We start from the raw sequence: 27,626 nt of genomic DNA on the forward strand, positions 1-27,626 counted from the left end.
AATCAGCCTCCTAGAGATTTTGAAGATCTATTAAGGAGTTCACAACATGGCATTTTTCCTCAATATTGTCTCTTTACCTTCCCATTTCCTTGGCAACCTTATTTCTGATTTTCTGAATGGGTATTGTTGTGGTCATTTGCCCAGAAAACAGCTCTGGATAAGGGACCATAGGATAGAGTTTTATATCTCTTGGGAGGGGAAAGGTTAACTTTCATTTCTAAGAGCACTGGCAGCATGAATTCTTGAATGCCTTGGTCCCTAGGAGAGCACAGTGTCAGCCGGTGTGTGTAGTTCCATGCAGGCGCGGTTGACTGTGCAGAGCTGCCTGTTTACAGCAGCTTCCTGAGTCTTCCAGTTCCAGGGTGAATGAATAAAAGATCAACTTGAAGTTCTTGACTTACATTCTTTACATTAAACATTGGTAACTACTTTTTCTTTCCATCTTTCCTCTAGCTTATTCTGGATTGTAAGCCTCTAGTTGTGAGATAATATTAACTGAAATTCTTGATGTTTGCCAAACCTACTCACAACTCTTGCTTAAGATCATTTCAACACAAACCATTTGTCTTTTAGCTAGTCTGAAAATATACTGCAGAAATGTTGCTGTAATGGATTTCTTGGAGTTGAATCTTTGGTATGGGATTTGTGCTTTGAATTCACCATCTGATTTATGTTTCCTGTGGTCATCATAACTCCAATTTGCAAATCTAGGTACTACTGGGACTGTGCAACTTTTGTGTCTGACTTGATTGAATATTTAAATCTAAGAAAGCTACAAAAGCAGATGGATTTGGAAAAGGAGATTGTCCTGTTTTGAGGTCATGTGTGAAGCCAAGAAATTGCTGGAGCAGCTCTGACAGAGATTTCAGGAAAACAGGCTTGTAATATTTCCACATCTCTCAGTTTGCAGTCTGGCTGAAAATGCAGTAAGATCAGCTTTTTCCAAAGATCTTGGTATTTCTGCAGCTGTTTTTAGAATGCCTTGAAAAATGAAAAGCAAAAGGAGTCCACAGAATCTCAAGTATCCATGCCTCAATTGCTAAAGCGTTTGGATGATATAAGTGGAAAAAAGCTGAAGGTGTGCATGACATAGCACATGTGTGGAAACTGCCCTTGCAGATGTGACATAATGTTGATGGCACCTGAAAGCTTGGTAGAACTCCACGGCAGGCTCAACAAATACTCCTTTACAGAAACTCTGCACATTATATTTCTACTTTCTATTATTTTAGATTCTCTTTTCTTCTATTCACCTGAGTCAGATGGGTCATCTGTCCCGGTCAGTAAACATCTCAGACTTTCCAGTTGTGTCCAGTCAGGCCAATATTAATATATCACTTGCTATTCCTAGTGAGAACAAAATGTATTTGCTCCTAAAACATTTTTAATGTATCCTATTATAATTATTATCATTCCTGTTCTGGAGAAAAAGAGACTGGATTTCAGAGATTTTATGTGATTTGTGCATATTATATGAACAGACTGCAGTATCATGAGGACTATAGAACAATGTATTTTATGTTGTCAGTGGCCAACTATCAAGTAATTGAAGCTCTCCATATATCTAATAAGGAAATTTAAAGAATGGAAAGGCTGGATTGTATCAGTGATTGTTAAATATTTTTGATCAGTGAATCTTGTGTAATAGCTCATTATTTTAAGCTACAAGTTCTATTTCGTTAATATGAATTTATTTTACAGGTTCATGTTGCTAATAACAACCTATTTTTGAGTTCTTTAGTAATGTAACAAAGTCACTTATGAATGTAAATATTTGAAATATGTATTTATAGATGTCAGTGGGAGCCTCAGCATTCATTAGTTTTATTTGGTTGTCCAGTATTGAAAAAAAATTTTATATACAGATAAATTCTTGAAAATGGTTATAATTTTCTTAACAACTAAGCCTACTCAGAATATTCTTCAGTCAGGTTTACCCAGGCACTTGAAAAATTATTAGGAAGTTTTAGATCTGGTTTGAATCATTATATAGCTATGCCTAAAAAGGCTCACGTTTCCCATTCTCTTTTAATCACTGTTTGCTGAATCTGTACTTATCAAAGTCCCTAGACCCCCATGAGCCAAATCTGGCCATAAATTCTTAGTCTCATTTCCTGGGACAGTCTTCATTTTTCCCTCCACTTTCCTTCCAGGTCTCTACTCTCTTCTGGCCTTCTTCCACCTTTTTGGCCACTTCTGCTTCCTTTCTGTTTTCTTCTCATTTTCCTGACTCCTTAAGACCCCTAATGACCATTTTTTCAACTGTGGATTTTTATCTGAACCATGGAACACAGATGTTTGCTTTGTCCTAATATGTAGTTCTTTGTACTCTTTTTTTTTTATGTTCCGGGGATCAAACTCAGGACCTTTCGCTTGCAAAGCAGGCGGCGGAACCACTGAGCTAAATCCCTGGCCCTGTACTCTATTTTTTTTTTTTGCACTTTATTAAATTCTTTTATTGGTACATTGTAGGTATACAACACAATTACATTTCTCATTGGGAATTGTACCTTTACATAATGCATCTTGGTTCTTATTTTTTCCCCTTTCCTAGCCCTCCCTTCACCCCCTCCATCCTTCCCTATTTACAAAGACTTTATTTCCATTTTTTCCATTTCTCATCATTTTTCCTTTCCCTTCTTTCCTTTCCCCTGCCCCTCCCACTACCCCTACCCCTTTGGACCTTATCTTCCTATTTTGCATTCTCAATTATTCATTCTAATCATTGGTACATTTTAGGTATACAATATAATGACATTCATCATTGGAAATTTGCACCTTTACATAGTCTCTCTTGGTTCTTATTTTTCACCCTTGCCCAGCCCTCTCTTCAACCCCTCCATTCCTCCCTACTTACCAAGATTTTGTTCTTATTTTTCCATTTTCTCATATTAATCCCATTCCCTTCTATCCTTTCCCCTACCCCTCCCACTTCCTTCCCCTTTGCCCCTTTTCTTCCTATTTCACATTACCTATTATACAGTTTAGTCCTTATTTACACTTTTATTTTCTCACATCAGAGAAACTATTCGGTATTTATACCCATGTGTCCTATTTGTTTCACTTAAGAGTATCACCTCAATGTGCATCCACTTAGCTATAAATGTCTCTAATTTCTCATTTTTTATGGCTGAGTAGTACTCCATTTTATAAAAAAACCCACATTTTCTTGATCCAGTCTCCAGTTGATGGGCATTTGGGCTGTTTCCAAGTTTTAGCTATCACAAACTGTGCTGCTATGAACATTGGCGCACATATATCACTGTGGTATGATTCTTTTAATTCTTTGGGGAAGATCCCCAGCAGTGGAATATCAGGGTCAAATGGGACTTCCAGTCCTAGTTCTTTGAGGTATCTCCATACTGATTTCCACAGTGCTTGCACCAGTCTATACTCCCACTAGCAGTGGAGCAGGGTTGCTCTTTCCCCACAGCCCCTCCAGCATTTGTTATTGGTTGATTTCATGATAGCAACCATTCTTTCTGGAGTGAAGTGGAATCTCATTGTTGTTTTCCTTTGCATCTCTCGAATGACCAGTGATGTTGAACATTTTTTCATGTATTTATTTGCTATTTCTACTTCTTTGTCTGAGAAATGTCTGTTCATTTCAGATGCCTATTTTCGGATTGGGTCTTTAAATTTGGGAGGTCTGATCTTTTTAAGTTCTTTATAGATTCGAGATAGTAGACCTTTGTCTGAGGAAGAGCAGGTGAAGATTTTTTTCCCACATTGTGGGTTGTCTCTTCACACTGCTGGTGGTTTCTCTTGCTGTGCAGAAGCCTTTGAATAAGAAGAGATCCCACTTGTTGATTGTTTGTGCTAGTTCACGGGCAACTGAGGTTTTGTTCATAAAATCTTTTCCTACACTGATGTCTTCAAGAGTTCTACCTAACCTCTGTTCCAGGTGATTCAGTGTTTCTATTTTAATATTTAGATCTTTAATCCATTTTGATTTTAGTTTAGTGCATGGTGAGAGATATAGGTCTAGTTTTAGTCTTTGGCAAGCTGAAGCCCAATTTTTCCAGCACCATTTATTAAAGAGGCTATCTTTCCTCCAGTGAGGGCGTTTGGCTCCTTTATCGAAGATGAGATGGCTGAGTGTGTCTGGCGTTGTTTCTGCATCTTCTAATCTGTTCCACTGGTCCTCAGGTCGGTTTCTTTGCCAGTACCATGCTTTTTCTATCACAGTAGCTTTGTAGTATAGTTGCAGGTTGGGGATTGTGATACCCCCTGCCATGTCTCTGTTACCTAGAATTGCGTTTGCTATTCTGGGTCTCTTCTTGTTCCAAATGAATTTTTGGATTGTTTTCTCAAGGTCCATGAAGTATGCTGCTGGGATCTCAATTGGAATTCCATTAAATCTATATAGCAGTTTTGGAAGTATGGCCATTTTCACTATATTAATCCTTCCTACCCAGGAGCAGGGGATGTCTGTCCATTTTCTGATACCATCTTCAATCTCTCTTTTCAGAGTGCCAAAGTTTTCAGAGAAGAGGTCTTTGATTTCTTTCATTAGGATGATTCCTAGGTATTTCAGTGTTTTGCATGCTATTGTGAAAGGAATTATTTGCCTCATTTCTCTCTCAGTGAGTCTGTCATTGGTGTAGAGGAAAGCTATTGATTTTTGTGTGTTGACCTTGTAACCAGCTACTTGACTGAATTTGGTTATTAAGTCTAGAAGACTTTTGGTGGAGTTCTTGGGGTCTTCTATATAGAGTATCATGTCAGCTGCAAATAATGACAATTTGACTTCTTCATTTCCTATCTTTATTCCTTTTATTTCTTTCTCTTGTCTAATTGCCGTGGCTAATGTTTCCAGAACTATATTGAACAAGAGTGGTGATAGTGGACATCCTTGTCTTGTTCCTGATTTTAGTGTGAAGGATTTCAGTTTTTGACCATTGAGTATGATATTGGCTGTTGGTTTTTCATAGATGGCTTCTATCAGTTTGAGGTAGAGACCATCTATTCCAATTTTTTGTAGGGTTTTTAATCATAAATGCATGTTATATTTTGTCAAATGCTTTTTCTGTGTCTATGGAGATAATCATATGGTTTTTGTCCTTGGCTCTATTGATATAGTGTATTACATTGATTGATTTGCATATATTGAACCATCCCTGCATCCCTGGGATGAATCCCACTTGATCAGGGTGTATGATCTTCTTGATGATCTTTTGCATTCTGTTTGCCATTATCTTATTAAGGATTTTTGCATCTATGTTCATTAGTGAGATTGGCCTCTAGTTCTCCTTTTCAGTTGGGTCTTTCTCTGCTTTGGGGATCAAGGTGATGCTTGCTTCCAGGAATGAATTTGGGAGTATTGCTTCCCTTTCCATTTCATTGAAGAGTTTAAACAGTCGTGGCAGCAGTTCCTCTCTAAATGTCTTGCAGTATTCAGCAGTGAAGCCATCAGGTTCTGGGCTTTTCTTAGTTGATAAGTTTTTAATTACATTTTCAATTTCATTGGTTGATATTGGGTTGTTCAGAATTTTTAGGTCTTCTTTGTTCAACTTTGGTAATTCATGTGTATCTAGGAATCTGTCCATTTCTTCTGTGTTGTCCATCTTACTGGTGTATAGGTTCTGGAAGTAGGTATTGATGATCCTGTGGATTTCTGCTGGGTCCTTTGTAATTTCACCCTTTTCATTCCTAATTGCATGGAGTTGGGCCTTTTCTTTCCTTTTTCTGACAAGGTTGGCTAAGGGTTTGTCAATTTTGTTGATTCTTTCGAAGAACCAACTCTTGGCTTCATTGATTTTTTGTATCGTTCTCTTAGTCTCCATTGCATTGATTTCTCCTCTGACCTTTATAATTTCCTCCCTTGTATGAGCTTTGGGGTGGTCCTGCTCTTCTTTGTCTAGAAGCTTGAGGTTCAGCATCAGGTTGTTTAATTGGGCTCTTTCTGTTTTCCTAATATGCGTATTCACTGCTATGAATTTCCCTCGTAAGACTGCTTTCATTGTGTCCCATAGATTCCGATATGTTGTATTGTCATTGTCATTTAATTGAAGGAACTGTCTGATTTCTTCTTTAATTTCCTCTGTGATCCATTGGTTATTCAGAAGTGTGTTGTTCAATTTCCACGTGTTTATGAAATTTTTTGAGTTTCTTTTGCTATGGATCTCCAATTTCATCGCACTATGGTCTGATAATATACAGGGGATAACTTCAATTCCTTTGCACTTACTTAAACATTTTCTATGTGTGTGTATGTGGTCTATTTTGGAGAATGACCCATGTGCAGCTGAGAAGAATGTGTCTTCTGATTTTGTGGGGTGGAAGACTCTGTAAACATCTGTTAAGTTCATTTGTTCAAGAGTTTGATTGAGTTCTAGTATTTCATTACTTCTTTTTTGTCTAGTTGATCTATCTATTTGTGACAGTGGGGTGTTGAGGTCCCCCACTATAATTGTATTAGTGCATATATGACTTTTAATGTCCCTTAGTATTTGTTTTATATAGTTGGGCACACTAGTGTTTGGTGCATAGATATTTATGATTGTCATCTCTTCCTCTTGGATTCTTCATTTTACAAGAATGTAGTGTCTTTCTTCTTCTCTCTTAATCAGTGTTGATTTGAAATCTACAAAGAGGATAGCTACTCCTGCTTTTTTTCGGGTTCCTGTCACATGGAGTATTGTTTTCCACCCTTTAACTTTCAGTCTATGAGTTTCCTTTTGAATGAAGTGTGTTTCTTGTATGCAGCATATTGTTGGGTTTTGCTTCTTGACCCATTCTGCCAGTCTATTTCTTTTGATTGGTGAATTGAGACCATTAACTTTGATGGTTATAACTGAAACATATTGACTTGTCATTGCCATGACTTTTTTTTTGTTTGGTTCTCCCCCTTTACATTTAATTTCTTGTCATGCCAGATGGGTTCATTCTGCTTTGCTTCCTGGGGTTGTGATCCTCAATGTCTGTTCCTAGGCTATTGTGTAAAATTCTTTGGAGTGCTGGTTTGGTATTCACGAAGTTCCTAAGGTGCTGTTTGTCATGAAAGTATCTTATTTCTCCATCAATTGTGAAAGATAGTTTTGCAGGGTACATCAATCTGGATTGGAGGCTGTTTTCTTTTAGGGCTTGGAATATGTCTTGCTTTTAGGGCTTGGAATATGTCAAGCTCTTCTTGCCTTGATGGTTTGTGTTGAGAAGTCTGCTATGATTCTGATGGGCTTTCCTTTGTATGTGATTTGTTTCTTTTCTCTGACTGCTTGGAGAACTTTGTTCTTCTGTTGAGTTTCTGGAATCTTAACAATTATATGCCTATGTGTAGATTTTTTTTTTATCAAGGCTATTTGGAGTCCTATATGCCTCACTTATCTTTATGTCAAGCTCTTTTCCCCTGCTTGGGAAGTTTTCTGGCATTATATCTGTGAAGAGATTTTTTATGTCATCTGAACTCTCTCCTGTTTCTTCATTGACTCTAATCAGTCTTATGTTATTCTTCTTTGCATCATCTAGCAGCTGCTGGATTGATTTCTCATGTTCCCTTATAATTTTGAAGCAATTTTTCTTTTCCTGGTCATTAATTGCAATCTTATCTTCTATACCTGAAATTCTGTCCTCACATTGACTCATTCTGCTGTGTAGACTTTCAATGGAGTTTTTCATCTCCTGGATATCTATTTGCATCTGTTTTATGGATTCCATTTGTTTCCTATGTTGGAATTCCATCATGTTCCTCAGCTCCTCTCTAGATTTATTAATCATGTCTTGCACTAGGGGCACAATTTCTCCTGTTATCTGAGAAATTATTTCTGATTTCATTTTTTCCAGATCCCCTTTTGTTGCCAGTTCAGTGGGTCCAGGTGGTTGAGTATCAGAGTGTTCCATCTCATTTCCCTTTGGGGTTGCTGTAGGTGATCTGGAAGTCTGGTTTTGAGACTTAATTACGTGTTTTCTCATTTCGACTGGGCGAGGGGCGGTGCTGTTGGGGCCTGCACGGATTACCTCCTCTGAGCTGGGTGAGGTGGGACAGGGGCCAGGAGCAGTGGTAGGGATGGTGACCCAAAAGCCCTTTCCTGTGGTCTGGGAGCAGCAGGAGGGATGTTGGCTGGGAAGCCCCTTCCTCTGGACCAGGAGCAGCTCTATTTCTTTTTAATAACCTCTGTCTTGGTTTTATGCCTTTTGTCTTGGTACTTGTTTATCTGTCTGTTCACCAGCCCTTTCTTCATTCTTACTTATCCATTTCCCAGCACCCATAAATATGCCCCAAATTCCAACCTGAAGCCTGGGTTCTGCCAGTGGTTGACAAACTTCCTTGAAGTTTATGCTCTGCATTTCTGGCCTTCTCAGAAGTGTCCCTTCACAGTTCTCTGGTGTTATGTGCTCCCATCTCACTTTTCTCTACAACTGATGTCTGGACTATTATGGGATGTGGTATTGGATGTGGTGTTTGCCTGCGAAAGTGAGCTTTCCCTTATCACATGAGAATGTACCAGTTCTCTCAGTGACTGTGGCCAGACAAATTCTAAATTCTAATCCCTCTTTCCACTTCTATTCTCAACCTGCTTAGACCTGAACAAAGTAATTATCTCCCCATTTAAGTCTCATGATAAACCAAACTGTGCCACTAACTACTTTAATTACGTTGTGTGGTTTTAGGGGAAGAAAGAAATTGAAAGTTTATGATGGTAATGGTATTGACTTATTATCACTCTATCCAACCCCCTGAAGAAAGCATTATGGTTGGACTTCAACTTTGTAGTATTATTCTGAGAGCATCTGGATAGTACCATTAATGTAGATACCACATGAAGTCTTCCTGTGTCTCAGGAAAAGACAGCAATTTCACAAATCTTAGGCAGCAGATGGGGACATAGGCTCATCAATTGGACACATCAGTTGTTGCCCCTGAGGTCACACAGGAATTTATTGGTACAACAGATTCTAGGTTTTGGTTTTGGGAACTACCAATCCACTAAACCAGGGACTTCGAACCTTGGTGGTTTTCATATCTCTAAAGCCTTAGAGTAATTTAATATTAGAGCTGCCCTGGACTGACGTTGGAGATCACCTGGTTATTAGCCTGAATCCTTGCTATGGTTTGAATGGGTCTGTTAAAGTTCATGTGTTGAAAACTTAATACCCAATGCAATGGTGTTGGGAGGTGGGGTCTAATAAGAGGTGATGTGGTTGTGAAGAATTAATGTCTTTATCATGAGAATGAAATGACATGTTTATGCGAATGGGTTGTTGAAAAAGCCAGTTTCCCCCCCTCTTGCTCTCAGGTCCCTTGAGCTCTCCTCTCCTGCCCTTCTGCCTTCCACCATGGATGACGCAAGAAAGCCCTCACCAAATGGTGCCCTTTGGTATTGAACCCCCCAGCCTCCAGGACCATGACCCAAATAAACTTACATTGTTTATAAATTATCCAGTCTGTGGTATTCTGTAACATAGAGTAACATAAAATGAACTAAAGACAACACTCAAGATATAATCATGAAGTTCCTGAGAAAATAGATATTCTCCATTTCCCTACCCAGCTTCCCCATCCCCCATATCATGTGCCTGGAGGAAAGGAGAAGCAGAGTGGAAGAGGGGTGCGATCCATTAGGAAAATTAAAAAATTTGTCTTCACTTTTTTTTGTACAACCAAGGTTTTTAAACAGACAGTATTCAGTGGAAGTTGAAATAGGGAACAGCTTTCCCTTAAGACACACCACCCCATACACTGCCTTCAACGATGTTAGGTTCTTAGTTTCCATTTTTCTTTTCTTTAAAAAATTTCTTTTTGCATAATGTCTTTATTTTGCGTAAAATGTTTTCTTTTGATTGTCTTTGGATACTTTGTTAACAGAAAAATATAAAACAGTGTTTGGTTTGACAGTAGAAGAGATTTAGTTACATATATTTGGTTTTTAGGGTTTTGGGGGGGTTTTTTTGCTCCTTAGATCATGCTTTATTGGCAAGGGTCAGTAAATTCATTTTATCAACAAATAATTGTCAAATGAAATGTGAAATATGTTTGTTACTGTGCTACTTAAGCAAGTTAATATGAGAATAGATAAGAGTAGAATGGCTATCAAAGACTTATATTTGAACACACTCTAGTGGACGGAGCAAATTTCTAATTCAACTAAAGCCCACTGTTCACAACTGTGATTTTTAAATCTGTCCTTAACAACTCAACTTTATCTATGACCCCTGGAACAAAAGGACTTAACAATTACTTGGACATAAGGAAGAGAGAGACTTAAGGTTTACTTTTTATCTCACTGAAGGAGGACCATTGGAGTTTACAAATTCTTGTGTACTAAAGTCATCCATATACTGTATAAAAAACAAATCTGTGAAAAGTTTCTGGATCCTAGCAACTTTTTAATTTTCTACTTTTTAATGTTAATTATGGTGAGTTAGAGCAACTATATTGCTTCTGTACTTGAATTCAACAGTAGCATATAAATGACTCAGGATAGCACTGTTATTACAGATAAATAAATGGTTGCTGGCAGTGGGACTCTGATAAATAGCAGAATATACATTCCTCCTCTGATTTAAAAATGAAGTTAATAAGGTTTTGTTTCTTTTCTTTGACCCATAAAACCCATTTTGTACCTACCAAATGGATCAATGAAACTAACACTGGTTGCCACAACCAAAAAAAAAAAAAGCCATTGCAAAACAAGGATCTTGATTCACATGGAAGATGGCTACATGGATATCCATGAAGCTATGAGGTGAGCTGAGGCATTGTACTGGCTGTCCATAATGTCTGTGCCTAGGGGAGCCCTTTCATACAGAAGGGGCCCTAAGCTAGTAGATGGACTGGTTCTATGACTCATGGAGGGCATCTGCTTGTGTGGGGAGTCATTCCAAGATGACCAATTGACAAGGGATTAGAGGATGGATAAATATCCAGATAAATCATTGGAGTATGTTGGAGAATTGTTCCCTTTAGCATAAGTTGAGGTAAGAGGATGAATGGTGGGATACTCTTCACAGTCTTATCTGGAAGAATTATGAGAGGGGAGCCTCTAAACAGGATATGGATGGACAAGTACAGAGGGTGCTTGTTCCAGACATATGCCACTCCCTTGACTTGGAGTTCTGGTATTTCCATCTGTTTTGAAGTTCTTCCATCATATATTTATAATTTCTTCTTTTCTTTAAGAAAAACTGTGCAAATGGGCTGTATTATAAGTTTTAAGAGCGATGATCTGAGTTTCTTAAGCATTTATGCATTGGGTCTTTGGAAATCACTGCCTCTTACTGTATGCATTCAAAGCTCATATTTATTAAGGAATTAAACGTGATCTGGCCCCCTTGGTGGGGCTTGTTGGTGAGTTTGACTTTGCTGATGCTGCCTTCACCCAGTGACCCTTGAAATTGCATGAGTCAGAGGGCATGAACACTTAGCTCAGTACCTGCAGGTCAGGCTTTCCCTCTGGTACACACTTTCCATTCTTGTACTGCCATCAGTGGTTATCTGCTACCACAAGATCCAGCAAGAGTACATACATTGGAATCCAGGACAGACATGTTTGTACACCTTCAGCATTGCAAACATCCTCCTTCTGTTGGTCATGATCATCTATTTGGTGACCTCCTGGGAACACAGCCACAGTTCACCCTGCTCCAGGCTCATGATAGCTGGTGCTCTGATACTGATTTACAGTGGGCTCTTCCTGGCCTTAGCAGTGCCCACTTGGTACTCCAGGTTCTCCTACTTCTGATGCCATGGGAGCTCATCCACCACCTCCAAAGTCCCAACTCACTGCTTCAGAATTACCTTTACCTCTCTTGGTGCCCACTTAGGCCAAGACTGTGAGGCACCTGGGTCTTAGCATAGATCCGCAGGAAGATATGGACAGGGCTGGAAGGGGGGGCAGGTTGGAGATGTGGAGGTTATTAAACTTGGACCCCCTAAAGGCACCACTATAGTAGGGCTCTTATCTTTTGTTTTTTCATCCCCTGTGTTTTTTGGGTCTCTCTCAGGATCAGAGAAGTGCTGGCACTGGGTGACTAGGAGGAAAGGGGTAGTATTCTCTTGCCTATCTGTGTAGTATTTGTGTTATCTGTGCTCCACTTTCCTCTTGGCCCTTAGTGTTCTCTGAGTATAACATGCTTCCATACCACTCACTCTAGGCGGCACTCCTGCTTTCCTCAGAGGCCCCTCACTGGGACCTCCCTGCTTCAGTCCATTTTACCCTGCCTCCTGCCCCCGAAGGCTAATCCCATAAAGTTAGTGAGTCAGCCCTCTTAGAGATGTCTATTCAAAACATCTCAAGCCTGAATTACCCTTTTTTCCTTTTTTGAGACAGGGTCTCCCCCTGTAGTTCATTCTGGTCTTAAACTCACTATGTAGCCCAGGCTGGCCTTAAACTTGCAATGATTCTCCTACCTCAGCCTCCCAAATATTGGGATTATAGGCAAGCGCCACTGTGCCCAGCTCCCAATTACCCATTGCAGAACCCATTCAGGTCCTAGGAAATGCAAACATGTTCATCCAGAGTGTAGCTTGAGGCCCTTGTTCTGTGCTCTGCTCTTTCTTTCTTTCTTCATTTCTTTCTTTCTTTCTTTCTCTCTCTCTTTCTTTCTTTCTTTCTTTCTCTTTCTTTCTTTCTTTCTTTCTTTCTTTCTTTCTTTCTTTCTTCCTTCCTTCCTTCCTTCCTTTCTTTCTCTTTCTCTCTCTTTTTTTTTTTTTTGTTTTTTTTTGGCAGAGTCTCACTCTGTAATTCAGGCTGGCTTTGAACTCACTATGTAGTTCAGGCTGTCCTGGAACTCATGGTAGTCCTCCCGCCTCAGCCTCTTGAGTGCTGGGATTACAGGTGTGCACCACCATGCCTGACTTCTATTTTTGCACATTGGCTCCAGCCAACATCTTCAGTGGGAAGAAGGTGCTGGGTTCCCTGACATCCAGAATCCAGAGACACCTGTCAGTTTCTTCCACAAACCGTCCTGAGATACAGTTCAGTAGGCATTTGCCCATGGAGCTTGCATTCACTGTCTTCTTTAACGAGCAGTTTTTTGGAGTCCTCCTACTCTCTCACCCTCCTTTGAACTCAGTGAGCATGTAGGAGGTGTTCATGTGGGTGACAGAGAGGAGTGAAATCTCACAGCCCACTCTTGCTGAGTATGTCCAACCCTCTCTATGGTCACTAAGGTGAATGAGGTGTGCAGGTGAAGGTTTAGAAGCCTGTAGAATTCCCCCTTGGCAAGCCATGCGGGGGAATACATTCTGCAACCTGTTACAATCATCTGTACATCTGGATCTGTATTCATTTGAACATGTGTACCTAGTGGAGTCAGTGCTTTCTTGAGCTCTGCCCTGGGGTGCTGCGTAGATACCCAGTAAGTTTCTCTCGAGCATCTACAATAACCAAAGAACTGTAGGCATGGGAGGGTGTGCAGAGGAGCAGCAGAAGGCCTTCACAGATGACACCTCATGTAGCAAGCAGATATTATTACAAGTCACTCTACAGACCCAAGAGCTAAATGGTTAGTCACTAATGCCGAGTGCTGTGTGGTCTTGAGTGACTCTTTGTTTTCTCATCTATAAAATGTAGTAGTACAGATATACTTGGCAGGGTTGTTCTGAGAATTAAAGTACCCTAAATCAAGAAATTAAGATGACCATAAAATATTTTCCAAATTTGAAGAGCCATGGAAATGAGAAAAATACTTATTTACTGAGAGACCCAGTGAGAGGCTTGAGCTGCCGGCCATTCCTCGGGCAGTAGTAATTTCCTGGCAGGAACTGGCCTGAGAGGGGCTTTGACAGACATTACACAGAGCTAGTTTAAGAAGGGCTGATTGACACGCAGTTATTATTTTATCTCTGTAAAGCTTCAATGTGAGGCCTGAGACAGCAGGAGGAGGCCGTGAGGTATTCTCTTGACAACCTGCCATTGTCAACTGTAATGGGAAGGAGGCGTCAGTGGCCAGAGGACAGCCCAGGGTTGGAAGCAGTTCATTTTTAGTTCAGCTGTAATAACTCCTGCTGGTGATTTAATGCTGTGACTTTGGAACTCCCCAGGTGTGCTTGAGTGTGTATGTGTGTGTGTGTGCATTCATGTGAACAATTTCTGTTCACCCACTTTGTGATTATTAGTGGGCCACATTCTTAAATTTCTGAGGTTTGTTTGGTGTTAAGCAAGTTTTCCTGGGATGGCTTGGTTTGCAGGATAAGGAAGCTAACACAGTAAGTCATATAATAATTTTGCTTTTATCATCATTGTTATGAAGACTGACTGGTAGCAAGGGCAATAGAAGATGGATGTTTGATAAGATTTTAATTGCAGTTCCTAAAGCAGAGTGGAGTCATAGAAGTCAAGTTTTCTGGTCTAAAATAACTGTTCTGTGACATTCTTATAAAAGGAATTTTTATAAGAAGTTCCGAAGTCCCTGTTGAACTTTAATGTTGCCACTGCAGATTATTAAAATTTTGAGGTTCCAAGACTTATACATCTCTGCTAAGCAAACCAACTGTGAGGAGGTAATTTTTATTGGGTGGCATGGAATATATAGTCCACAGAATAGCTGTGACCTGCATGGTTGTCCTTTGCATTTGATGATTGGCTGCTAGTGGGATGGAAGTTTTTAAAAGAAGCTACATTGCCTTTTTAAAAAATCTAGAAGTATAGCACTCCAGTTTTTTTCAAATGACCTTTCTGATTGAAATCTTATCTTACAGTAGAATGTGATTTCTATATGCTGTAGATTGAAAGTTTGCATCCTCCGAAAATTCTTATGTTGGCACCTAATCCCCAGTGTGATAACATTTCCAGGTAGGGCCTTTGCAGGTCGGCTAAATCATGAGGGCACAGTCTTCACTGCATGGGACAGTGTCCTTACAAAGAAGCCCCAGAGATTTCCTTCATCCCTTCCCCAATGTGAGGATGCAGTGAGAAGGCACTATGTATGACCCAGAAAGTGAGCTTTTACAAGACACCAAGTCTGCCTTGATGTGGGACTTTCTAGCCTCCGGAACAGTGAAAAATAAATTTCTATTGTTTATAAGCCATCAGTTTATGGTATTTTCTTATAGCCACCTGACTAGAAGAAAACAGTATGTATGAAGAGATTTTATGTAGTTTACTCACCAGTGTATCTCAGACCTTAGAACTGAGCCTGGCATACATTTATTTTGCTCAGTAAATATTTGTTAAATGAATAATTCAATCAAAAGGAATATGACCTACCATTAGTATCCTCATCTTTTGGGATCACCCTGTGGGTGTTGTAAGTTCTACAGTCTTAAGCCACAAGGAATAGAGTTTGTTTCCACTACAGTGATTGCCTATAAAATCCCTACCCAAAGGTTTTCTCCTTTTCCAAAAATATTTCTTATATGAACACATATCATGGGTGGGGAAGTATTTCATTATTTCTCTTTGGAGCAGATATTTATTTTCTTTTGTTATTACTTCATGCAGATGTCCCCTGTGATGTTGAACTTAACCCAACTACTGACTTTTTCATTTTTTAACATCTGAGTCACACTCCATCCTGTGCCAGAGAGCAATGTAATTCAGCTTTCAGATGGCTTCATGCAGTTTTTGCAAGGTAGTCTATCTTGCCTTTTTAAAACGCAGAAGTAATCTGTACGAATGGTCAGAGAACCTATTGCATCTGCTCCAGCTTTGCTAGCATACATTGAAATGCCACAAAATCACAGAAATAAGAATCACATTCTAGGATTAAAGGAAGATGATTCTTTTGATGAGACATTAGTGAACAGGTAAAATTTTGCAATCAGTAAATATCAGCTTTATCATATCATTTAACCCCTTTAATACACATCTAAGCAAACCAAGGCCCAGAGGAGAACAAAAAAAAGAAGTATAAAAAACTTGAAAACTGGGAGTGGTTGTGTACATCTGTAATCCCAGTACTTGGGAGGCTGAGGCATGAGAATCGCCATGAGTTCAAGCCCAGCCTGGGGTACATAGTGAGACTTTGTCTCAAAAACACAAGGGAGGAAGGACCCTTGAGTTAAGAATTAAGCCTGCTCACTCACAGTAAACTTTTTCTACAGTACTGCCACAGCAAGCCACAGGGAGCAAGTATCTTTTGCATTTTAAAAACACTATATGTATCAAATGATGCAGAAAAAAAAGAGTACAGATATTACTGTTTTTATATTTGCCGGGTCCCAGCCTCTAGGCCACCTGAAAGAACTTCATGGACCATCCCCAGTGAGTCTTAGAAAGTGTTTAAAATCTCTTTGCAAAAGGCTGAGAACTGGGAGTTGGAGGCAAAGGTGTTGAGCTGGGGAGGTAAGGAACATTGGGTTCTGATCTGATTTTGTCTTTTTTTTTTGGTACCAGAGATCGAACTTGGGTCCTTATGCTTGAGCAGCAGGCGGTGAAACCACTGAGCTAAATCCCTGACCCATCTGATCTGATTTTGTTGCAGGAAAGAAACTAACATTTATTGAACCAGATATATTTTATCTTGTTTAATTCTTCTATGCTAAGTGAGTATGGTTATTTTTATTTTGAGAATGAGGAAACTAAGGTTTAGGAAAGTTAGGAAACACTTAAATTAAAGTTACACAGTTAATAAGTGACAGAGCTGCATTTATTTGAATCTCAGTCTTTATGATGTTGCCCAGTTACTCCCTGTGGGCTTCACTGGGAAAAGAAAGTATTTGAATGATCTCTCAGATTCCTCCCAGATCTCAAATTCTAGAGATTCTTCATTTGATCTTGTTCTTTTTCTGATATTGGGCTTTGAAGAGTTAATCCACTTGTGGGGTTCCTTAGATTGAACTGATATATAGATTTTTTTTTTCCTGGTATTGGGGATGGAACTCAGGACCTTGCACTTGTGAGGCAGGCGTGGTGCCACTGAGTTAAATCCTTGGCTGATTGATATATAGATTTTTATACATCTGTCTTCCATGATGGTGTGTTAAGGGGACCACTGAAGACAACATAAGTTTGTATCTTTTATGTGTGAGTTTTAGAATACTGTGCTGTCATTAACAGCTTAAATAATTAGGCAACCGATGCTATTGACACTTTATTTTCACATTATAAGTTTTCACATTATAAGTTAAGAATCTACTGTTTTTTTAATTAGTCCATCCAACTTCTAGCTCTTGAATTTTATAGCTCTATATTTCTCTTTAAAATAAAATGTTCCATGTGAAGGCAGATAGTTTTTTGCCCAAGTGCATTGAAAGTCCTTTAATGCAGTAAACCTTGTCTCCTGCCATACTTCATACAAGTGAAAATGGCAGCCAAGTTTAGGGTCTCCTTTGATCCTATGTTGGCTAAGTTATTATCCACTGGACGCCATAGGCATTGATCAATAGGAGGCAATTCATCATACTTCAGCGGTCTTCTTTCCCGAGTGTGTGTGCCCCTGGGGAAGATAAAGATTTTCCAAGTGGTAAGGATCAACTATATTTAATTTTTATATGTATGAGTTCCTAAAATTCTCAAAGAACATCTACCATTAAGGAGTTTTGTTAGTTTTCTGTCTCATCTTCCTTTTCATAGTTGCCCTTCTTCCTATTACAAAGAAAGGTCTCTACTGCTTTCTGAGCCTGAATTGTCTATAGTTCATTGTCCCAAGTATAAAATCTGTAGGACAACAAACAAAACAGTTTTTAAAAATATGTCATTGATATTCAAGATATGAAAAATACTTTCTCCATCCAGCTCATTTAGAGATGCATTTCTAATAAAAATTACTTTTTAAGGGCAGAAGATGTAACTCAGGGTTAAAGTGTTTGCCTAGCATACGTGAGGCCCAGGGTTTTATTCCTAGCCTGTAAAAACAAACAACAAACAAACAGCCCCCAAAACTTTTATGTTAATAGTTACTTATGAAAATGCACCTGTATTTATTTTGTTTTCATCAATTATGAACTAATAATAATTGAGAATGTATCTCAGTCAAATACTAAAACACCTGTAAATGTAAAACTATTTTGCATTCAGATAAAATTCTGTTACAAAGGTGAAATAAAATTTCAAGAAGCTAGAAGAGTGATTGTGTACCGGGGCTTAGTGATGACTGAAATAGATTCTGCTCTCATGGTTAATTTATTGCTGTGGGAGACAGTATAAACAAGTAAATTAGCAAATGTATAATTTGAGATTATAGTTAATTTACTAAACACCAAGTAGCCTGCAGTGGTGAAAGAGGTTCCTTGAGGGTAAGGAGGGTCATCTGGGAGAGATACTGAACAAAGTCAGTGGCAAGTTCGGCTTGTGCTTTTGCCCTTTGGCCAACTATGGAACAAGGGTAGCAATTGATTGAGACACCATTTTTATCCCAATCCTTGACTCCAAGGCCAGGATCACTCCAGTCTTTATGTTCACAAAGAACCACCTCACAGTGTATGTGATAAAAAGAAGACAAGTTCAGTCTACTGTCATTAGTTTGTGCTGAAAATATGCTTGGCAATTTTCCTTCTTTATGAGAGTCTGGTCTGGATATTGAACAGAATCTAACAGGTAATCAAATATGTCACAAATTCTCTAACATGTGCAAAAAATTGATTCCAAGTTCTGGGCAACCAGGATTAAAAAAAACCCAAAAACCAAACAACAGTTTGGAAATTAGCCCAAGTGTAAGCTGGGACTAGTTGTGTCATAGTTGTGGTGGATGGTTCTGTTCAAGAAGTGTAGGGCACCGAGGACTGGGAAGAGGAATACCAGTCTCCAGTGGAAATTAAGAGATATTTAGCATAAAATGTTTTTTCTCAAATTAATCATTATGAATCTTGAGGTTTGGAGGAGTACTTAATGTTTAGAAAGGCATCGAAGGCCATAGGAAATCTTACATTTAGTATTCTCATATGAAAATTACCTCTACATTTTAGAGGTCTTTAGGGAACAGGGAAAGGGGACATTACTAGAACCTCTGCAGTAAGTCCTAGTTTCCTGTGAGCCACAGCAGCACAAGATGAATTAACGTATTATACAGGAAAGGTAGAAAAATGAGTCTTTGAGAGGAAGCTGAGCTTTGGGTCTGATCAGTGCTGCTGTGGGCGGCAAAGACAGAAGCCCCGAGCTTGCAGCACCTTTTATTCGGCACATTGGGAAACAAATATAACAGATGACTCAGGATGGAAAGTTCAGTACATCGGGAGAAGCCAGGTGTAACAATTCAAGAACAATGAGGAACTGAGTAGATGGAGATTTTGTTCCTCCCGGGATGTCTTCAGCTGGTGTAATCTTGTCCTGGAGCATCACAGCATCACTGGACCATTGAGGTCTCAGTTGTGACTGGGTGGGGTGAGAGGGCGGCAATGATGGAATTATGTCTCAAAATGACATAGCTGGCCTGTAGGCAGGAGAACTAGGATTTTTCCTGAAATTATGTAGCATTGCACCCAACATAGGTCAAACAGCAAATAACAGAAGTTATTTGGCAAAAAAAAAAAAAAAAGGTGACAAGGAATCATGACAAGATATTAGGGAAGCTCACACTGATGGTCAGAACAATTTCCCAAGAGCAAAATAGGTAGTTAAAGGCTCTCATATGAAATATTGAAAAACTACTTACGTCCTTAAAAGTAGTGATATTATTTAAATACAAATGAGCCTTAGCTGACTTGATAGGATTTCACTACATTTTGGGAATAAAGTACTAACTCCTCAATTTTTGGATGTTCAGAGATAATTATAATTTCTTTAAATATTAGTTGATTTATGTCATTGATTGATTTGCTGTTTAAAAGTGTTCTGAAATAGTCTTATGCTATATAGAGTTGTTATACATAACATAACAACTTTAAAAATACAGTTGTTGTTTTTCCCCAACCAAACACAACTACGTAGATCTCCACTTGTAGCTATGAAGGACAAGAGGGTCGCTACTCAATCTCCTACCAAAAAACTCCATAAAACCTCTAGAAATAATTACAAAAAATGCATCTCTTTGAATACAGACATCAGCTAACAAAAGACTGTGATCCCTGAGTGCAGTGATTATCCTGGGCCTCTCCCTCTGGAAGCTTTAGACCAGGTGCATGGAGTGGGAACTAGACAGAGAGCCATGTTCTGCTGAGCTGTGAAGATAGAGATTAGAATTCAAGTGAGCCGACGCGGCTAGAATTTGTGAGACAGAGTACAGGAACTGAGGCTGTTCTGTTAGGAAAGGGCACCAGGAATCTGCCTATAGGTGGGTGCCCGAGTCTTGGCCAGATAGAAATCTGCACAAGTGTAGGGTGAAACTCTTGGAAAAGAAAAATTATTAGGTGTTTGCAAGCTTAACAATTCCCAGAGGTCACAAAGGGCCAGAAAAAATTTGGTTTTTACCACCCAGTGCAGAGAGATCTCATTCCAACCATGGAACATTCATTAGAGACCTTGTATGACTCAACTATTAGTGGTGGGGTTAAAATAGCCCTAGAGTAAAGGGTAATCTAGACACACTAAAAGGCTTTAAAATAAGCCTCAAAAGATTCAAACTAATCCACAAGAGACATAATTGCCTGTCAATAAAATAGGCAGCAGTTTTTAAAGGAATTAAAATCTAGCACTTAATGAAAAATTTACAGCAGTTAGCATTTGATAAATTACAAGACATGCAAAATCAGGAAAATGTGATCCTTAGGCACGAGAAAAGTCAGTCAATAACAAAGCTCCAAAAATGACAGAGATAATAGAATTAGCAAGGACATGAAAATAGTATTATAAATACACTCAAAATGATAAATGATTGAAAGAAAAATATGAATGCAGTGAGGAAAAGAATAGATAAAAAGAAACTAAAGAGTACTTCTATCTGAAAGGAAAATTTTACTCACTGAAAGAACCACGGGGCTGAGGATTTACCTCAGTGATTCTGCCGCCTGCCTCGCAAGTGCAAGATCCTGAATTCGATCCCCAGTTCCAAAAAAAAGAACCACATAAAAGACATTAAAAAAATTTCAAGACTTAATAATAGAACCTATCTAAAATGATGCTTACACACAGACATAAATGACTAAGAAAAGTAGATACATCTGTAGCAGCAATAACAAACATGTCAATTGGATTCTTCAGAAGAGAAAAAAGAGAACAGAAATTCTAGACTAAGTAAAAATACCTATCAAACATGAAAGTAAGGACTTTTTCAGACCAAGAAAAGCTATGAAAGTTGTGGCCAGGACATGTGCTGTAGAAGACACATGCAAGGAAGTTCTTCCAGCAGGAGGACAGTGATACCTGATAAAATGTGGTTCTATACAAAAATGGAATGAAGAACTCTGAAATTTGTAAAGATGTGGGTAAATATCAAAGAGTCTTCCTAACATTTTAAAAATTCTTAAAAGGTAGCTGATTGCATAAAGCAAAAATAATAACAATATGTAGGATTTATAACATGAAAAAGCAAAATGTATGACAATAACAAAGAATAGGAGAGTGAAATGTAAGTATATTATTGCAAACTTTTTATATTCAATGCAAAATAGTGTGATCTTTTTCAAGGCAAACATGTTAGATAAAGATAATATTGTAAATCCTAGATTAATCATTAAAAATAAAGTATAGCTAATAAATGAGTATGAATGAAATGGAATTTTAAAATGCTGTTAAGTGCAAGGACGTGGCTTGATCCTCAGCACAGCAAAACAACAACAAAGCACTGCAACAACAAAAGCTAGATAATAAAAGAAGAAAGCAAATAGGGGAAAAAAAAACCCCAAAGAACAAATGGGGCAAATAACAAAATAACAAGAATATGGTAGACTTAGATACAGCCCTATCAGTAATTATAATAAATATAAATAGTCTAAATTCTCCAGTGAAAAGCCAGAGATTGAAAGACCGTATTTAAAAAAAAAACCAACTTTGTGTGTCTATAAAAAATCAATTTAAATATAGACACAAGTTAAAAGGTGAAGGTTGGGAAAAGATAAAGCTGTTTAATTATATTAATAGTAGAAAAATAAACTCAGACTAAGAACTATTACTTGAAATAAATATAGATATTTTACAAGAAAGATGTCAACTAATGAAGAAAGTGTGAGTCCTGTGTATTCACCTAGTAACTGAACTTCAAAATTTATTAAGCACTTGACAGATCCAAAAAAAGATAAATCTGTACTCATAGTTGCAGATCTCATCACTCCTTTCAGTAACTCATAGAAGAAATAGAAAATAAATAGGAATATGAAAGATTTAAACAACCTCTCAACCAACTTGAGCTAATTTGCATTTATAGAACACTTCAGCTAACAAGTACAAAATATGTACTTTTCTAGTACACATGAAATAGCTCAGCAATTAAGAAGGTCTCCAGAAATGAAAAAAAGTTCCAATGAAAAGAGTTTAAATTAGAAATAAGTAATGGAAAGATACCTAGAAAATTCTAACATATTTGAAAAATAATAGCTTACTTCTAGATAATGGATAGTTCAAAGAAATCACAGGGAAGTTAAAATATGTTTTGGACTGAATGAAAGGAGAACACATATTCATGTTTGAGAAATTTATAGATTTAAAAGCTTATATAAGGAAATAAAAATGAATAATAGGTGAAGCTTCTACCTTAAACTAAAAATATAAGCAAATAATTTCCAATTTACTAGAAAATAAGTATTAAGGAACAGAAATCAAAAAGAAAAACATAACAAATAGGAAAACAGTAAAGAACATCAATAAAACAAAAAATGGTTCTTTGAAAATTTCTATGGAATAGATAAACCTAAATGAGTTACCCTCAGATAAAAACAAGCTAATTATAAAATTTATAATGGGAATATAAATACCTAGTATAACCCACGCAATTTTGAAATAGAACAAAGAAAAGTTGCACTAACTGACTTTAACACTATAATGCAGTAGTAATCAAGTTAATGTGTTTGGTATAAATTTAGACACATAGATTAATGAAACACAAAAGAGAGTCCAGAAATAGACCCATATTCATATGGTAAATTGTTTCCAATGAGGATGTGAAGGTAATTCAATATGAAAAGAATTACCTTTTCAGTAAGTGTTCTGGAACAACTTGCTTTCTATTGTATATAAAAAAATTAACTTCAATTCTTACTTTCTCATACACAAGTCAATTTGAAATGGATCATAGTCCTAAATGTAAATGCTAAAACTATAAAACTTCTATAAGAACCTTAATAACTTTTGAGTAGAAGAAGATTCCATAGATGGGACACAAAAAATATGAATATAAAAGAAAAAGTTTGTAAATTAGGCCACATAAAAATTTAAAACTTCTGTTACTCATATCAGTAAGAAAAAGAAAATGCAAAGACAGACTTCAGACTGGGAGAAAAATATACAATATATGTAATGGGTATAGTACATGATATTTTATGTTAATAAGGGTTAGTATTCAGAGCATATAAAGAACTCTTACAACTCACTAATAGAACCAATTAAAAAGTCAGTACAAATGGACACATTTAAATATACTCTTCACCAAAGAAGATATACTGACAGACAATATATCCATTCATCTTCCTGTTGCTGGTACAAAATACCCCAAACCCCCATCTTAAAGCATGAGAGTTTGATTTAACTCACAGTTTTAGAAGTTTCGGTCCATGATCAGCTGGCTTCAGTGAAGAAGCATCATGGTAGAAGGGTGTGGTGCTTAGTTCATGGCTGCTTAGTTCATGGCTGCCAGGAATCAAGAGCAAGAGAACAGTGCCAGAGAAGAAGGGGCCAGGGACCATGTAGAGTACCCAAGGCCTCATCTCCATGAGCCATCCAGAAACATCCAGAAGTGCTTTGCTAATCCCTTGGGCAGCTCTCAAGTCAGTCAGGTTGGCAAATAAGCGTAACCATCAAAGACTAAAATTACCAATTCTTGGTGAATTTATGAAGCACCCGAAACTCTCATACACCGCTAATGAGAGTATAAAATTGTGAAACCATTTTAGAGAATAGTTTTGGTAGGTTCTTAGAAAGTTAAATGTACACTTATCATATGAGCCAATAAGTCCATTTTTAGGTATTTATCCAAAATAAATAAAAGCATATGTCCACATAAAATGCTGTATACAAATGTTCTTCTTGCTTTGTCTAAAGTATCCCAAACTGGAAACAACACAAATGTCCATCAACAGATGAACATGCAGACAAAACATTTAACAATGGAATATTACACCACAATAAAAAGAAATAAACTATTCAAATATGTAACAATATGGATGAATCTCAAATGTTTTAAATGAAAGAAGGCAGATAAAAAAGAGTTGATGTTGTATTTAACAAGTAATTTTAGAAAAGAAAAACAATATATGTTTATAGAAAAAAAAGCCCATGGTTGCATCTAGGCTGTTTCCACAGGTTAACTATTGTGAATTGTGTTGCTATAAACATGCGTATGCATGTGTCATGATAATATGCTGTCTTTAATTCTTTCAGGAATATATCCAGGAGTGGTATATCTAAATCAAATGGTACTTCTATTTTTAGTTTTTTTAAAATAATCTCTGTACTGATTTCCATAGTGGTTGTACTATTTTACATTCCTACCAACAGTGTAGGAGGCCCTCCCCATCCTCATCAGCATTTATTATTTTTTGGGGGGGGGTACTGGGGATCGAACTTGGGTCCTTGCGCTTGCGAGGCAGGCAGCAGAACCACTGAGCTAAATCCCCGGCCCAGCATTCATTGCTTTTTTTGTGTTTTTGATGATAGCCATTCTGAGATGAAATCTCAGTGTAGTTTTGATTTACATTTCTCTAATGGCTGAAGATGGTGAACATTTTTCATATTATACTTATTGGCCATCTGTTCTTCTTCTTTTGAGAAGTGTCTGTTTGGTTCATTTGTTGATTGAGTTGTTTCGGGGGCCTAATTTTTTGAGTTATTTATTTAATGTAGATATTAACCCTCTATCAGAAGAGTAGCTAGCAAAGATTTTCTCCCATTTTTAGGCTGACTCTTCACTCTGTTGATTGTTTCCTTTGGTGTGCAGATGCTTTTTAATTTGATGTAGTCTCATTTGTTGATTCTTGATATTATTTCCTGTGCTACTGGGGTCTTAGTCTGAAAGTCTTCACCTGTACCTTTGGCTCCAAGTGCTTCCCCTGTTTTTTTCTATCAGTTTTAACTTTTCCAGTCTAATATCTAAGACTTTGATCTGTTTTGTTTGGTTTTTTTGGGTACCGGGGATCGAACTTGGGACCTTGCACTTGTGCGGCAGGTGCCAGAACCACTGAGCTAAATCCCCAGCCCAGACTTTGATCTATTTTAATTTGAGTTTAGTATGAGGTAAGAGGTGGGAATCTAGTTTCAGTCTTCTGTGTGTGGCTATCCAGTTTTCTCAGTCAGCACCAATTCTTTAGAAGACTGTCTTTTCTCCAGTCCCTTTTCTCCAGTATATTTGGCCCCTTTGAGAATAATTAGATGGCTGTAGGTACATGGAGTTTGTTTCTGTGTCTTCTGTTCTGTTCCACTGGTCTACATGTCTGTTTTTGTGCCAGTACCATACTGTGTTTTTTTGTTGTCTGGTTTTTGTTTTTACTATGGCTTTGTAGTATAATTTGAAATCTGGTATTGTGCTGTCTCCAGCCTTTCTTTTTCTTTTCTCAGGATTGCTTTAGCTATTCTAGATCTTTTGTTCTTCTATGCAAATTTTTAAAGGATTTTTTTCTAGTTCTGTGAAGAATGTTTTTGGTATTTTAATAGGAATAGCACTGAATCTGTAGATTGCTTTTGGTAATATGGCCATTTTAATAATATTAGTTTTTCCAACCCATGAACAAGGGAGGTCTTTCTATTTTTTAATTTTTTCTTTAATTTTTTTCAATGTTTTCTACTTTTCATTATTCTTTCATCTTCTTGGTTAGGTTGGTTCCTAGGGGTTTTTTTATTAATTATATTGGTATCTTGAAGGTATACAATATAATGACATTCATCATTGGAAATTTGCACCTTTACATAATCCATCTTGGTTCTTATTTTTTCCCCCTTCCCCTGCCCTCATTTCAACCCCTCCACCCCACCCTATCTACAAAGACTTTGTTTCCATTTTTTCTTCTTCTCATATTAATTCCATTCCCTTCTTTCTTTTCCCCTACCCCTCCCACTTTCCCTTCCCCTTTGCCCCTTTTCTTCCTATTTCACATTACCTATTATACCTTTTAGTCTTTATTTACACTTTCAGTTTCTCACACCAGAGAAACTGTTCGGTATTTACACACGTGTGTCCTATTTATTTCACTTAAGAGTATCGCCTCAATGTGCATCCATTTAGCTATAAATGTCTCTAGTTTCTCATTCTTTATGGCTGAGTAATACTCCATTTTATTTTTTTAAAACCCACATTTTCTTTATCCAGTCTCCAGTTGATGGGCAATTGGGCTTTTTCCAAGTTTTAGCTCTCATGAATTGTGCTGCTATGAACATGGGTGTGCATATATCACTGTGGTATGATTCTTTTAATTCTTTGGGGAAGATACCCAGCAGGGGAATAGCCTGGTCAAATGGGACTCCCAGTCCTAGTTCTTTGAGGTATCTCCATACTGATTTCCACAGTGGTTGCACCAGTCTACACTCCCACCAGCAGTGGAGCAGGGTTCCTTTTTCCCCGCATCCCTGCCAACATATGTTATTGGTTGATTTCATGATAGCAGCCATTCTTTCTGGGGTGAGGTGAAATCTCATCATTGTTTTCATTTGCATCTCTCGAATGACCAGTGATGTTGAACATTTTTTCATATGTTTATTTGCTATTTCTACTTCTTTGTCTGAGAAATGTCTGTTCATTTCAGATGCCCATTTTTGGATTGGGTCTTTAAATTTGGGATGTCTGATTTTTTAAAGTTCTTTATAGATTCTAGATAGTAGACCTTTTCCTAGGTATTTTTTTGTTTGAAAGCTGTTTTGAGTGGAATTGTTTTCCTAATTTCTTCATTGCTGGGTTCATTATTGGTTACAAGAAAGCTACTGAATTTTGTGTGTTGACTTTGTATCCTGTCATTTTGCTAAACTTGTTTATTAGATCTAAGAGTATCCTATTTTGGTGGAGTATTTAGGGTCTTCTCTGTGAAAGATTATCTTGTCTGCAAACAGGGATGATCTGACTTCTATTCCTCTTTGCATCTCTTTTGTTTCTTTCTCTTGCCTGATTGCCCTGGCTAAGTTTCCATTGCTATATTGAACAGGGGTGGTAAGAGTAGATACCCTTGTCTTATTCCTGACTGTAGAGGAGACACTTTCAGTGAGGGGAATGCAGTGATTTTTAGTGTTTTAATTGACTTCTCACTACACATTTCTTGAGCATCTTCTAATATATATTTAATTATTTATACATTAAGTGCATGCAATATTAGCCAATATTTATATCCATTATAAAATATACATAAAATAGAAAAAACAGATGAAATGAGATAAACATACAAATTGAAGTTCTAATCTCTCACCCCCACCCCAACCACCAGTATGTAGTTTTGGGTGAAAGGGGATTTGTGCAACCCATTTTAGACTCACTGAATCTAAGAGCAACTATCTGGTTGCCTGCAGCATTGCAGAACCGGGAGGGGAGGAGTTGTCTTCACCTTGGAGAAAGCTCATTGACCCTTCCTTTCACCTCCCCAGAACTGTATTTTCTAGGTGTTTCCCCCTACTTTGGGATAAATATATTTGTGAAGCTTTCTTAACATCTGTGGCACATTGCCCTAGAGCAGTGGTGGGGAACCTAGGACATGTGTCCCCCAATGGGGTGTTTGTATTTTTGAAAGCTCTAAAAGGTTCCCC

The 27,626-nt window shown here is 37.8% G+C and overlaps 1 protein-coding gene across 4 annotated transcripts in view; it reads left to right on the plus strand.

The window, feature by feature from the left end:
- Rgl1 (ral guanine nucleotide dissociation stimulator like 1) overlaps positions 1–27,626 on the plus strand; it is a 306,410-nt gene that overhangs the window by 91,861 nt on the left and 186,923 nt on the right. The window contains exon 1 of one of the 4 annotated variants that reach the window (XM_021242892.2): positions 10,668–10,685. The exons of the other annotated variants lie outside the window; for them this stretch is intronic. The gene's annotated coding sequence lies outside the window, so the exon portion shown is untranslated. Of the gene's footprint in view, positions 1–10,667; positions 10,686–27,626 lie in introns of those variants that run through there. 4 annotated transcript variants of the gene reach the window in all.

This window comes from Heterocephalus glaber, unplaced genomic scaffold, assembly GCF_053883595.1.
Source record: "Heterocephalus glaber isolate CG9 unplaced genomic scaffold, H.glaber_assembly_v1.0 deba00001600, whole genome shotgun sequence".
NCBI classification, from domain to species: domain Eukaryota; kingdom Metazoa; phylum Chordata; class Mammalia; order Rodentia; family Bathyergidae; genus Heterocephalus; species Heterocephalus glaber.